At 43.2% G+C, this 13,349-nt stretch overlaps 1 pseudogene; it reads left to right on the top strand.

Annotated features, from left to right (window-relative positions):
• Positions 1 to 12,229: 12,229 nt before the first annotated feature.
• On the top strand, positions 12,230 to 12,869 carry LOC101672547 (annotated as a pseudogene).
• Positions 12,870 to 13,349: the final 480 nt, after the last annotated feature.

Below are 13,349 nucleotides of genomic sequence, written 5' to 3'. Positions count from 1 at the left end.
TAGTAGGTCAAAGCTAAGAAGTGTGTCTTTGAATGTGTCAACCTATAAGTCACCATACGTTTTCTTTTTTTTTTTTTAATTTTTATTTATTTATTTTTAATTTCTTTTCAGTGTTCCAGAAACACCATGTTTTCTTAGATGTAAGCCCTTGAATGTGGGTCCCAGGCATCAGATTTTTACCTTTTTACCTTACAATTAACCTTACAATTAATGTCAGGGTTGCAAAAATCCCTTAAACCCATCTGAGAGCCTTTTTGCTAGGTGCTAACCCCGCCTAACTGGCTGAGCTCTGAGCCTGGAAATGGTCAGGAGCAAGTTCGGGGACTCCTGTTTGTGAAATCCTTGCCATAACTACTTTCATCCCGTAGGGTCATTATGGAAGAATGATCTTTCATAACACAGACATTTCAGAGCACGCCAAGGTTTCCCACCTCCCCCCGCAAAACACAGTCAGGAAACACGGACTCTGCTCCTTGAGTAAGAACTACAGGAAAGAGATTTTGTAGCCTTGCAGACGTTCAGAATAATGTTTCTTGTGGCAGAAAATCCCAGGGGCCAATGATCTGGAATTGTTTGCAAGGAGGTGCAAACAATTCCTTTGATGGGAGCCGAGGCCCGCAGCTCACTGGCAGGCTCGAAACCCCGTGGAGCCCCGAGCTGCGTGGGGACCATGGTGCAGCTCCTGGGAGAGGGGCCGTCTGAGATCCTGCTATGTAATTGCCTGGGCTGCCCTATAATTTAGGGTGCTGAGTGTGATACAAGAGGGTCATTAAATAGGGACATTAACCATGTCAGAAAGTAAATGAGCTCCTTTGTTGGATGAGTTTTGTGGTCTTGGAGTGCCGGGGTAAATCGTTCCCATGAAGACAGCTCCCAGGAGGGGTCCAGGCAGGCAACGTCTGCGGGTCTGCAGTCTGCCTGGAAGGAGTGGCTTTTGTACACGCCCCGCGTGTGTATGCACGTCTACGCACCCTTTCATGCAAGCTACGTGCTGCAGTGTATGAGGACAGTTTTCCACTTCGGCTGAGGTCAATGCCTTTTAACGGTGAGCCTGTCTGACCCTGAAGTGGAACGGACCAGGGACCTCATTTCTCAGGGAAAGCGAGGATGTTCTCCTCCGGGAGGGTCTCTCCGCAGAGGCCACCTGCGAGCCAGTGATGACTCCTCTTTAGTGGTTTTGAGTCAGAGCTGCTAATGTTAGCTTGTGATTTCAGAATTTAACTTCCGGTGATGAATTTTAATATTTGGCCTCATTTGCAGCTGTCTTTTTTTCTAGGCGTGTGTGTCTTTTAAACCGATATTTATTTCTGTATTTTCCCAGGAACCACATGCCAGGTACTGAGCTAGGCCTTTTCACATACGTATCTTCTTATTTGAGGTAAGGAAAAATGATCTTCAATTTACAGGGAAAAAAAAGACTGATATGAAGAGGGGATAAAATTCTGTGTTAATGTTGGCTGGCAGTTAAAACCAATGGACACCCATAAGCAAAAACAAAAATGTATCGCATAGAGCACTGGGTGTCATGCATAAACAATGAATTCTGGAAATTAAAAGAAATTAAGATAAATAAATAAATAATTTAAAAAACAAAAATGAAAACAAAGCAAAACAAAACCTTAAAAACTCAAAAATCCTTGACCTCATATCTTAAAATTAACCCAAAATAGATCATGTAAAGCTATAAACTGTAAAACTTCTAAGGAAAGAAGTTGGGTCAGGCAAAAAGTTCTCATATATGACATCAACAGGATGATTGAAGGAGAAACTTCATACATTGAATTTCATCAAAATCAAAATCTTTGGCACTGCAAAAAGCACTATTTAAAGAAAATAAAAAGACAGGCCACAGACTGGGAGAAAATACTTGCTAATCGTGTTTCAGATAAAGGACTTATACCCAGAATCTGTAAAGAACTCTCAAAACTTACCTGTCAGAAAATAAGCAACCCAATTTTAAAAATTGGCAAAATATTTGAATGGACACTTCCCCAAAGAAGATATAAGGGTAACAAATAGGCCCATAAAAAGATGTTCAACATCGTTAGCTACTGAAGAAATGCGAATTTGAACCACCCTGTGATACCACTTCACACCTACTAGAATGGTTTAATGAAAAATACTGACACTACCAAGTACTAGCAAGAGTGTGGCAATGGGCACTCTCCTACATTGATGAGAATGTAGCTATTCTGCACCATGATTTGTCAGTGTCTTATAAATATAATCACATACTGACCATGGGACCCAATAATCTCACTCTTAGGTATTATTTTTTCTGGAAAAATGCAAACGTGTTCACACAAAAACCTATTCATGAATCTGCAGAGAAACCATCTTCGTGACTGCCCCAAAGTGACTCCAGTGTTGTTGGATTGATGGGTTGACAAACTACGGACTCTTATGTGTACCGTGGAATACTATTCAGCAGTCAGAAGGAACGGACTTCTGATACACATGGCCACAAAGATGTTTCCAAGGCATCGAGCTAGTGAAAGAAACCAGTGTCAGAAGCTTCTCTACTCTCTAAATCCACTTACATGACATCCTGGAAAAGGCAAAACCAGAGAGACAGAAAACGGATCAGTGGTTTCCTGGGGGTGGAATGGGGAAAGAGTTTGACCATAAAGCGGCAGCGTGAAGGATTTGTTTGGGGTGATGGAATTTTCCATAACCAACTGGTGGTAGTTACACAAATCTACCCATGGGTGAAAACTCACAGGACAGTACATCAAATTAAAGTCAAATTGAATGCATATAAATTTAAATATTAATAATAGAAGCAAATAAATAAAAAGAGCTGCTAACATTTATTGAGCACTAACTATGTACCAAGCCCTATACGAAGTGTGGTTGGTTCAAGGTCATGTGATTCAGTCTTTTCTGTCTTCGTCCACAGCTTCTACCACACCTGCCTTTTCAGCTCAACTGGCATAAATCCCAGATCCCAGAACAATTTAATGTTATTGCTGGTGACTGCGCTTACGATGACTTTTCTACTTGCTTTTTTACTTTCTTCTTTAGATTCATGAATAGGTGCATGGGCTTTGGCCTCCTACCATGACACCTGGCTTTCTCTGGGTGGGAATTATGCACTAGCTGAGATTTGCAGCTAGCAGCGGGGTGGGCTCTGGTATATGCCAGGAGACTGAGCCGATGGTGGCCATCTCCAGGAGTCAATCCTCTGAGCACACAGAAAAGCAATACCATCTGATTCTCGACACCCCTGTAGTATGGAAAAGGGCCACCCTGGTTCATGGGAGGGTGCTCCCGTTCAGGGCTGTTGGGGTGCCTGGCATGAGTCACCACCGAAGTTAAGGCTCAGTAAGATGAGCCTTGCCCTGACATAGATAAAAATTAAAAGCATTCCACACAAAGTCTGTAATTCTTCCTGCAAACAGTGCAAGAGGGGGGCTTTATTTGGCCAGAGTCAGATGTTGATTTTAGAGCCTTAATGTGATTCAGGGAAGGTTCTGGAGTTGATTTGTGACTGCAGGTGACTCTGCCTGGACTCGCTGGAACGTAGCCAGATGAGGCATGCTGGTGGCTGCCCAGACCATCCAGTCCTGAGGGTGGGCAGATGTCTGGGAGTCTGTCCATCTACGCTCACCCCCTCCTGTGTGTTCTCTGACCTAGCTGGTTGTAAGCCCAAGCTCTCCGTGGTGTTCTGTGAATCTCCCCAGTCTGCCATGAAGGTTGTGGGGCCCTGGCAAGGTGTGTGGGGAAGGCTTGTGTTTTGAAACTGGCTGCAAGCTTCTTCCCTGGGTGGAAAGACCACTGTGCATAGACCGATCAAGTGAGATATATGAAATATAAAACAGCTTTTGTAATTGGGTGGGATTTCAAAGGCCTAAATTCCAGAAATAACCACCCAAAGACAAAGACATGTTTAAAGGGTCTTGAGATGCGAGGACTGTTTCTCAGACAAAGACTGTGAAAGCAGGACAATTAAACGGCTTGGGGTCAGAGATCCCTGCTTTAATTTATTTTCTCAGGGAAAGCACACAGTGGATAGGATACTGCCATCACACAGAGCAGAAGATGGTGCCAGTAGGTGAACAGAGAGCCTTTTGGGTGGGCAGGGGGTGCTCACCCACGCTCCTGATAACCCCCAGAGCTTCTGGTCCCCCCAACCCTAACCCGAGAGAGGCAGGTAGTTCGTCAGGGCATAAGAGCTGGGCTGCACGGTGAGGCAAGCTGATGCTGTATGACTTTGTGGGGCATAGGAGCCACTGCAAGTCTCAGCTCCCATGTCTGTAAATGAGAGGTTATAAGAATAGTGCCGGCCTCATTGTAAAAATTCTATAAACGTGGGCATAGTCTATGTACATGCTAACAATCTACATGCATGCTCATGGTGTATGTACATGCTAACAGTCTATGTACTTGCTGTCTATGAACATGTTAGTAGTCTATGTGCATGTTAACAGTCTATGTGCATGCTAACAATCTATATGCATAAGTGTAGATACTTGATAATGGTGTATATACATGCTAACAGTCTATGTGCATGCTAACAGTCTATGCAAATGCTAACAGTCTATATGCATAATAAGTGTAGGTACATGCTAATGGTCTATGTGCATGCTAACAGTCTATGTGCATGCTAACAAGCTATATGCACACTAACAGTGTAGATACATGTTAATGGTACATGTACATGCTAATGGTGTATCTACATGCTAATAATTTATGTACATGTTAATGGTCTATGTGCATGCTAACAATATATATGCACGCCAACAGTCTCTGTACATGCTAACACCCTATATGCATGCCAGCAGTCTATGTCTGACTATGTATGGACTTTGTACATACTAATGGTCTCTGTGTATGCTAGCAATATGTGCATATTTATGCATGTAATTGTAATGCAGAGAAGGTGGACCAGCAGAGTGACTGGGGCTGACTGCCCCGGGTTCTTTTCTTGGAGGCTCTGCATACTAGCTTGCTGGTCCTAGGCCAAAGCACATGGGAGCAGACATAGAGTACTTGTAGCACAGAACTTACAACTTACAATTCACACTACAGCATGCGATACTCTATCATAACACCCACATAGCCATTCTGTTCTCATGGGAAGGTTTCACTGCATTTTGCCAAACTCTTACACATCCCTAAGAAATGAGCATGGTTCTCACATGATTGTTAGTTGGTACTTTCATTTACGTTAACAAGGAAGACAAAAGTGAAAACAAGAAAACATTTTTTTTGGAACTTCATTTATTTTGTTCGAATGATTTGAGCAACTCTTTTGTTGCATCCAATATTAGTTTTCAAATGCTGGAAGAATAAATATTTCCTTCTTTTCTTCCTGCTATTCATAATATGAAGGCTTCAAACACAGCACACTTTAAAGTTTAATCTGCCTTACTAACCACTTCTTCATTATCTTCGTAAGTCCAGACAATCAAAATAACAAGCCAAGGCCTGGTTTGCAGCTTTTGTCATTTTCCATAGTGTAAGTACTCCCACCCTGGCCAGTATCCAGCTATTAAATGTGTCATCACTGAACATAGTGCTGGGGAAACATGTGGAATGGCATCCACTATGTACTTTTACTATCCAAGTTCAAAAAAAGCATGAATAACCTCAAGAACGTAGATATTAGTAAAATGAGGCAAAATAACCAATGAGATTGATTTTGAATATTTATTACCTTCATTTTTAGTATGATTTCTTTAATTATTAGTTTGCATAACTCAAATTTTCACAGTGGCTGTGTTTAACAAGTGACTTGCAGCATTAATTTAACTATTTAATGTTTAACAGTTGGCTCCCACATGCTGGTGCCAGCCAGCTCCCTTGGACCATCGCATGAGAGAGCCCTCCTTCTCAGATTCCCCACCCTGCACCAATTTCCACAGACAGTTCTTAAAGCCTGCTATACAGATGTTGACCTCTGATTTTTCTTCATCACTGTATTATACATTCCCTCTGCCTTCTTCTTCATTGGATTTCATTTCCTAGAACCCACATCTTTCTTTCTCAGCTTATTCTCTCATTTTCATGGAACACATCCTGTAGTAGCTTTCTGAGAAAAGGGAAACAGCATTTTTCCATCAAATCATCCGTGAACATGTTGAATGAAATTTCACTTGTCTGAAGTCTTAACCATTCAACTGAGATATGTATTGTAACCATTAGTTAAAACTGTCACTTGCTGTAGCTTGCACTTCTGATCATTTGTTCAACAAACGCTGAGAATCTACTGTGCTGTATTACTTCTACCCTCCTTATTATAGTAATGAATGTTCTTTTGCTGCTTAAAGTCTTTCATCTGGAGTACTATGCTTTTCAAGTCTCTGATGCTTTTACCTTGCAAATTCCATCATCAAAACAATAGTCATCTGAGGCTTGTTTGACTTCTTTTCTATTCCTGTCTCAAACCTGACACACCACGTTTCACTCACCTTAATGTGTCATCTGTGTGGTAACATCTTTAAAGACCATGCTAATATCTGACTTTGTATGTGGCTTGTGTGCTGGTTTTTAAAATGTGTTCCACTAACATGAGGCATTTTTTATTTGCCCTGTATTCTTGATTTATCCCCAGATTTCTTCCTTTAAAATGAACGCATGCAACTTAATGATAGTTTAGAAACTTCTGAAATTCTGTCTGATAAATAATTTTTGGATGACTTTATTTGGGGAAATCTGTGAAAATGGGGAGGTCAGTGGGGGAATCAAGATGGGGGAGAAAGAAGGAGGGAAGAATAGAAAGTGAAGGAAAGGTCATCAGAAGCCAATTGCTTGATATGAAATCTGCAAAGAAAAGAGACATTCAGTGGGGCGCCTGGGTGGCTCAGTGGTTTAAGCCTCTGCCTTCGGCTCGGGTCATGATCTCAGGGTCCTGGGATCGAGCCCCACATCGGGCTCTCTGCTCAGCGGGGAGCCTGCTTCCCCCTCTCTCTCTGCCTGCCTCTCTGTCTACTTGTGATCTCTGTCTGTCTATCATATAAATAAATAAAAATCTTTATAAAAAAAAAAGAAAAAAGACATTCAGAAAGAAAGTAAAGGAATCTTTATGGATATCCAAAAATTGTGGAATAAAATCCTCTACATTTCAACAAGTCCAGTCTAGGTCTGTGATCTATTCATGTATGGAATTTCATCCTGAGGACTGGGGGTCAATGAGAAGCATTTAAAATGCTGACATCATTGGAGATCATCGTTCAGGATTATCCACGAAGTATTAAGACTGGAACTCATACCAGTTTCCTGTGCTCGTAGAGATCAGAGTACCCCTGGGAAGGAAGCCACCTAGGGATGGACAAATTTCTTGAGGGTATTTGCCTCCATGCCCTGTGAGGCTGGTGGAGGAGTTGGCCTTCAAGGCACCTGAAGTTTGGCAGTTTCCTGTCCTTTCATCCCTTACTCATTGAACCAACCAACCGTCCTCCTCCATGCTCTGGGGCAGCCTGACTGCTGGCCTGACTCCCTCCTGCTGATCGTTCCTAAGGGTGCTCAGGGTTTCTCCATCTTCCCCAGGTTGATAGCACCCAGATTGTGTTCTTCCTGCCATCTGGGGCTCTCCTGTCTCTGCATCCATCATCCCTCCTCCATGTCCTATTCTAAAGCATCCCAGGCCTCAAACCAGATCCCTGTGGATGGAACTGTCAGAACCAGTCTGAGGCCTGTGGGTTCTTGTCAGGGAAGTTGTGTTACCCAAGGAACAGAAGGTCCTACATTTCCTCGTCCCCTTTCCTGTGCTCCTCTGGTGACACTCCCAAATTTAGAGCTCAACTGTGGGCCCTGCCCATTTCTACTGCCACTCCTAAAGCCAATCATGGGACACAGAGGGTGTGGGTTGCCAAGGTGGACCCATGCCAGAGGGAGATGGGGGACCCCCAGGGAAGTTGGGAGTAGGCAGGGCCAGGAGGTGAAAATTGATGAATATAGGCAGGGCTGGTACATAAACAGAGCAGGTGAGAGGGAAGGTGGTACAGGTGCCATTCAGGTGCTCAGACATGTGCCCAAGCCTCTTCCGAGTGCCTGGGGAAGCAATCTTGCTAAACAGTCCAGCATTGGGGTAGATAGATGGGACACCTGTCTCAAGACTGTCTATGGTGAGGGCACCAGGGCAGATGTTTACTGGGGCTCATGCCTCTCCCCTCACCTTGGGGGCATGGCATTGCTTGCACTTGTCCCCAAAGTCTGAGCTGAGCCCCCTATCCCCCAATAAGCCCTTCACAGTACTATCTGCTGTTCCAGGCAAAATCTGCTTTTCTTGTCATTGGTTCCGGGGGCAGCTTCTGCTCTGCACAGTTCACATGGTGATTTTCATCACTCTGAGAGACCTAGGGTGGCTTTGAGCCATGCCGTGGAGCTCTGGTTTGTATATCACTATTCTCACAGGGCTGTCACAGTTATTCACTCATTCCTGCCACATTGCAGGCTCTTCCCAAGTGGTTTCCCTTTGAGGTGGCACGTGTGTGTGCACCTTGCTAGCTGGACAGTCTCTTTCAGCCTGCAGCTTCTTATCCTTGGTGTTGTTGGGCCCTGGCTCCCAGCTTAGCCTGAGGTCCCTGGTGGCCCCGGTGTCCACATCCAAGGGTCCACACATTCCCCTTGAGTGTTCTGCCTGCTGGTGGGGGTGTGGTTCTGCCAGCCACATTCTGTGCTTGCTTCTTCTGCTGTGGTACTGACTGGGACAGAAGAGAAGGTCCTTCTCTGATCGAGGTCTTAGGTTGTTAAGAGGTTCCTTGTCATGCCTCAGTGGCCCAGGAGACAATCCTTAAAGACCACAGTCAAAAATCAGGACATTTCCCAGGGTCTGGCTGCCCACGGCCATCAGATTACATGCTCTATGACATTACAAAGGCAAATTATCCGTATCACTAGCCTGGTGCTGGAATTCACTTTTCTGTTGATGGACACTCTGCAGTTTTATATTAATTGTAAAAAGGAATTCCAAGTTACTTATGAGAGGCTTTGCCCACAAAGAAAAGTTAGGGAACCATTTTTGCTCTCAAAATGAGAAGGGCGATTTCTCAACTATCAGCAATTTGACTTGATTTATTATTAATTCCTTTTCTTCATCTCTTTTGAATTTCATCTCTATCTAAAGAGGAGTGAGAGGGTGAGCCAAACTAATGAGTGGGATCAAGAAGCAATGAGAACATTTCCACCAAAATGAAGAATTTTTTCTTTGAAGGCCCACCACCCCCCTTACACTTAGAGGCAAAAGGAAAATTCCAGGGATGAAGGAGAGACAAGGGGGTGGCTAGAGGCTGAGGTTGTCCTGGACTTGAATGGTAATTTTAGAAAGGATTCCAATCTTGATTTTATTCTGCTGCAAAGAAGAACACATTTTCTACTTCCACCTGATGGTAATGACCTAACTTTTCTAGAGAGAGAGAGTGTGTAGAACCTATAGATCCTGTGCAATCCCATATAATTTAACCACAAGCTGAGGCCTCCTGAATAATCACTAGCACTCAGGTAATAGTTACTTTGGGGAGTTGCTGAGGAACAGACAGAGTAAAAGAAAATGAATTTCCATAAAGGCCAGAAATGAAAGAGGTGTGCTTCTGAGGAAGCAAACCCAGGGAGCCCGTTCTTGAGTCCCATCCACCAAGGAGAGTGTCGCTGGGGTGCTGCAGACATTGACTCAGTGAAAACGTGCATTTTTCCTGATAGGTTAGCCTGGTGGCAAGTGCTTCTGAGATCTATGAATTATAGGATTTAAATCTGGCATGTTTTTGGATATCTGAGGTGGAAGGTTTGAGGAAATTACTTCTAGATTCAACACACACACACACACACACACACACACACACAAGTTGAGATGATAAAAGATTGCCTATTGCAATAGGATTGCTGTTTAGCAATAGTTTCCTCTGAGAAAATATGATTATTGGAGGCTCAAATGACACTTTCCTTTTCAAAAGATATCCTTCACCCCTTAAGTGTGATTTTTCTGCCATGGGACAAAGGTAGAGATAAAGAAAATCCTCAGGCACCTGCATTTGTAATGATTTGGGGAGTTTGTTTTAAGTTAGCAACTGCTCACAGGGTTGAAATGGCAGCTCTGGGACTGATCTCTTTTCCTACTTGTTGGCTTTTGCAGTCTCCAGATACTGAAGGCGGGACAATTCCATGGCACAGTTGTGAAGTTCAGGGGACAGAAGCCCTGCAGTGAGGATACTATGGTTGATCCTTGACTCTTGATCTTCCCCAACACAGCAAGGAGCAGGCTGTGCACACACAGGCAAGCCAGGATACCTCTTCAGGCTGACGTTTTCAGCTATGATTGTGGAATCCACAAAATTCCATGACGGCTCGAAGATTCCCAGTGGCCTTGAACTTTGAAGAGGAGTCATCTCAAGTTGGGAAGCAGTCCCCTGACACCGGAAAAGGCGGAGAAAAATGCCTACATCCAAAGCAAAGACAAACCAGAGTATGGTTCCTCTCACTTAAATGGTGTCAGCTCTGCCTGGTACCAGAGAGCCTTCTGGAGGTGATGAGTTAGACAAGACAGAGTAGCCTCATTTTGTCCTATTTCTCTCATACAGACAACTAAACACCCTGGTTATAATACAACAAACAAACACAGGAAGCCTCTGAATAGTGGAAAAAAACAGAGAAGACTGGCTAGGGATTTTGGGCCTTGAGGAATGATAAGATAGTGTATTCCTGGATTTCCTTTTTGTCTTCTGTATGTTCTGGGTTGGGTTCTGGAGAAGTTTTTGGATGAGAAACATCAATAGGTCCAGATTTTTTGAAGTCCCAAGAAAAGCTTGGTCTCTGTGGGGCACCTGGGTGGCTCAGTGGGTTAAGCCTCTGCCTTCAGCTCAAGTCATGATCTCAGGGTCCTGGGATCGAGCCCCACATCAGGCTCTCTCTGCTCAGCAGGGATCCTGCATCCTCCCCTTCTCTCTCTGCCTGCCTCTCTGCCTACTTGTGATCTCTGTCTGTCAAATGAATAAATAAAATATTTTTTAAAAAAAGAAAAGAAAAGCCTGGTCTCTCTAGCCAAAGAACAAGGAAAGAGAAGTGCTGCCTAGCCCTTTTTATTAATGCCAACCCAATCCCAGCTTCTCCCAGCCCCAGGTGCCAGTGCAGGCTGAGAGGTGAACCTTGGCTTCCGCTCCCTGCCCAGTGGGTAGCAGGAAGCCCTTTGATTCCTGAGCCAGGGTGGTGTTCAAGAGGCCAAGCAGGGAGGTGGACTTCCATCTACCCTCAGAAATGGCAGATCATATTCCTCCTTTCCCAACCAGAGAGTCATCAAGAGGATTTCAGAGTGGAGGGAGTGGAGGAAGGAACTTTTTAAACCTGTATATGAAATGACCCCAAGTGACCCACATATAAAACTTCATGATTAACATGACAAAAGTTTTGAGTGCTACAGCAGGGAATATCACCTAGGTTTTCAGATTAGCCTCAAGGTAACACAAATGAAGCAGATTGGACCTGTGTGCTAAGTCTAAACAGATGACTGCCTGCTAAAATGGAGAATTTTTAATAGAATCCAGAGTCTCATAATTCCCAAATGCCTAGGCAATGATATTTAAAATCATTTTTTATACCAAGAACCAGGAAAAATCCCAACTTGAGAAAAAACAATCAACAGATGCTAACACCAAGATGATTCAAATGTTGCAATTCTCTGACAAGGATTTTAAAGCAGTCATCACAAAAATGCTCTACTAAGTAATTGGGAGCTCTCTTTAAACAATTTTTAAAATGGAGCATCTCAAGAAATAAAGAGAACATATAAAAAGAGTGAGGTGGAAACTGCAGAACTGAGAAATATCAATAAAGTTTTAAAATTCTGGGTGCAGTTGATAGAAAAAAGAGGTAATGGAGGAAAGAATCTGTGAACTTGAAGACAGATAAATAGAAATCACACACTTTTGAAAAAAAGACAGAAAATAGACTGGGGGGAGTAAAAAAACAACAACAAATGAACAGAGCCTCAAGAACTAACATTCCTGTTAGCAGAGTCCCAAGAGGAAAGGAATGGGGCTGGAAAATATTCAAAGAAATAATGCCTGAAATTTCCCCAAATCTGGAAAGGGGCATAAACCTAGATTCAAGAAGCTTAGTGAACCCCAAATGGGGTAAATAAAAAAAAAATCCATGCCCAGACATATCATAATCAAACTTTTGAAAACTAAGAATGTGGGAAAAGCACAGAGAGAAATGGTATATTACCTATAGGGGAAGAAAATTTGAATGACAGTGCCTTTCTTATTAGAAATTACCAAATCCAGGCCCAGAGAAGATGGCTGCCCCAGCAGTGTCTGGGCTGTCTCAGTCAGTTCAATGTTTTAGTACATCTGTGGTCAGACCATTTTCCAAGCTTGTGAGGCGGCATGTTCAGGTATATGGTATCGAAGATTGCTATGATACTGCTCTTTATTCTGCTACATCTAAACAGAATAAACTGTCACAAGTGGGAAAAGAATTCTTGAGAGTAGCACAAATCTTGAAGGAACCCAAAATGGCTGCTTCCATGATGAGTCCCTATGTAAAGCATTCCGCGAAAGTGAAAAGCTAAATGACTTGAGCTCAAAAGAGAGGTTCTCTCCTCTCACATCCAACCTGATCAATTTGCTTGCTGAGAATGGTCACTTGGACAATACCCCTGGAGTCACATCTGCCTTTCGACCATGATAAGCATCCACCAAGGAGAAATATTGTGCACAGAGACCGCTGCATCTCCTTTAGATGAAACCACTTTTACTGACTTAAAAACAGTCCTGAAGAGCTTCCTAAGGAAAGGCCAACTATTTAAGTTGGGAGTTAAGACTTATCTGTTAGTCTTGGGTGGAATGATTGTCCATCTTGGAGAGAAATATGCTGATGTGTCTGAGAAAACCAAGATTCAGAAGCTGAGCAGAGGTATGCACGAGGTTTTCTGAAAGTGTTGATTTTCTGTCAGTGAAAATTCCTAAATTTGGAGCAACAATAAAATGCTTCCTGAAAAGGAAAAAAAAAATAAAGAAAGGAAGGAAGGAAGGACGGACCAAGTCCAGAAGAAAGTGGCACATTTTTTAAGTGCTGAAAGAAAAGAACTGTCAACTTAGAATTCTAGATCCAGCAAGTTTTCAGGAATTAAAAGACAATAAATCCAGTCTAAGGTAAAGAAAAAATGGAATTTGTTACTTGCAGACCTACCCTGGAAGAATGACCAAATGAAGATCCTTTTTAAAAAAAAAAGAGAGAGAGAGAGAGACCTGAGAAGTCAGGTGTTGGGGTAAGGGGCGAGGGAGATGGAGAAAGGTAATCTTAGACAGGTTCCATCAGTGCAGAGCCCCATGTGGGGGGCTCGATCCCATGACCCTGAGATCATGACCTGAGCTGAAATCAAGAGTCAGACACTTACCTGCCTGAGCCACCAA

This window comes from Mustela putorius, unplaced genomic scaffold (genome assembly GCF_011764305.1).
Source record: "Mustela putorius furo isolate JIRA1106 unplaced genomic scaffold, ASM1176430v1.1 tig00003972_pilon_pilon_pilon, whole genome shotgun sequence".
NCBI lineage: Eukaryota > Metazoa > Chordata > Mammalia > Carnivora > Mustelidae > Mustela > Mustela putorius.
Note: the sequence above shows the minus strand (reverse complement) of the source record. Positions and strands in the feature narration are given on the sequence as shown.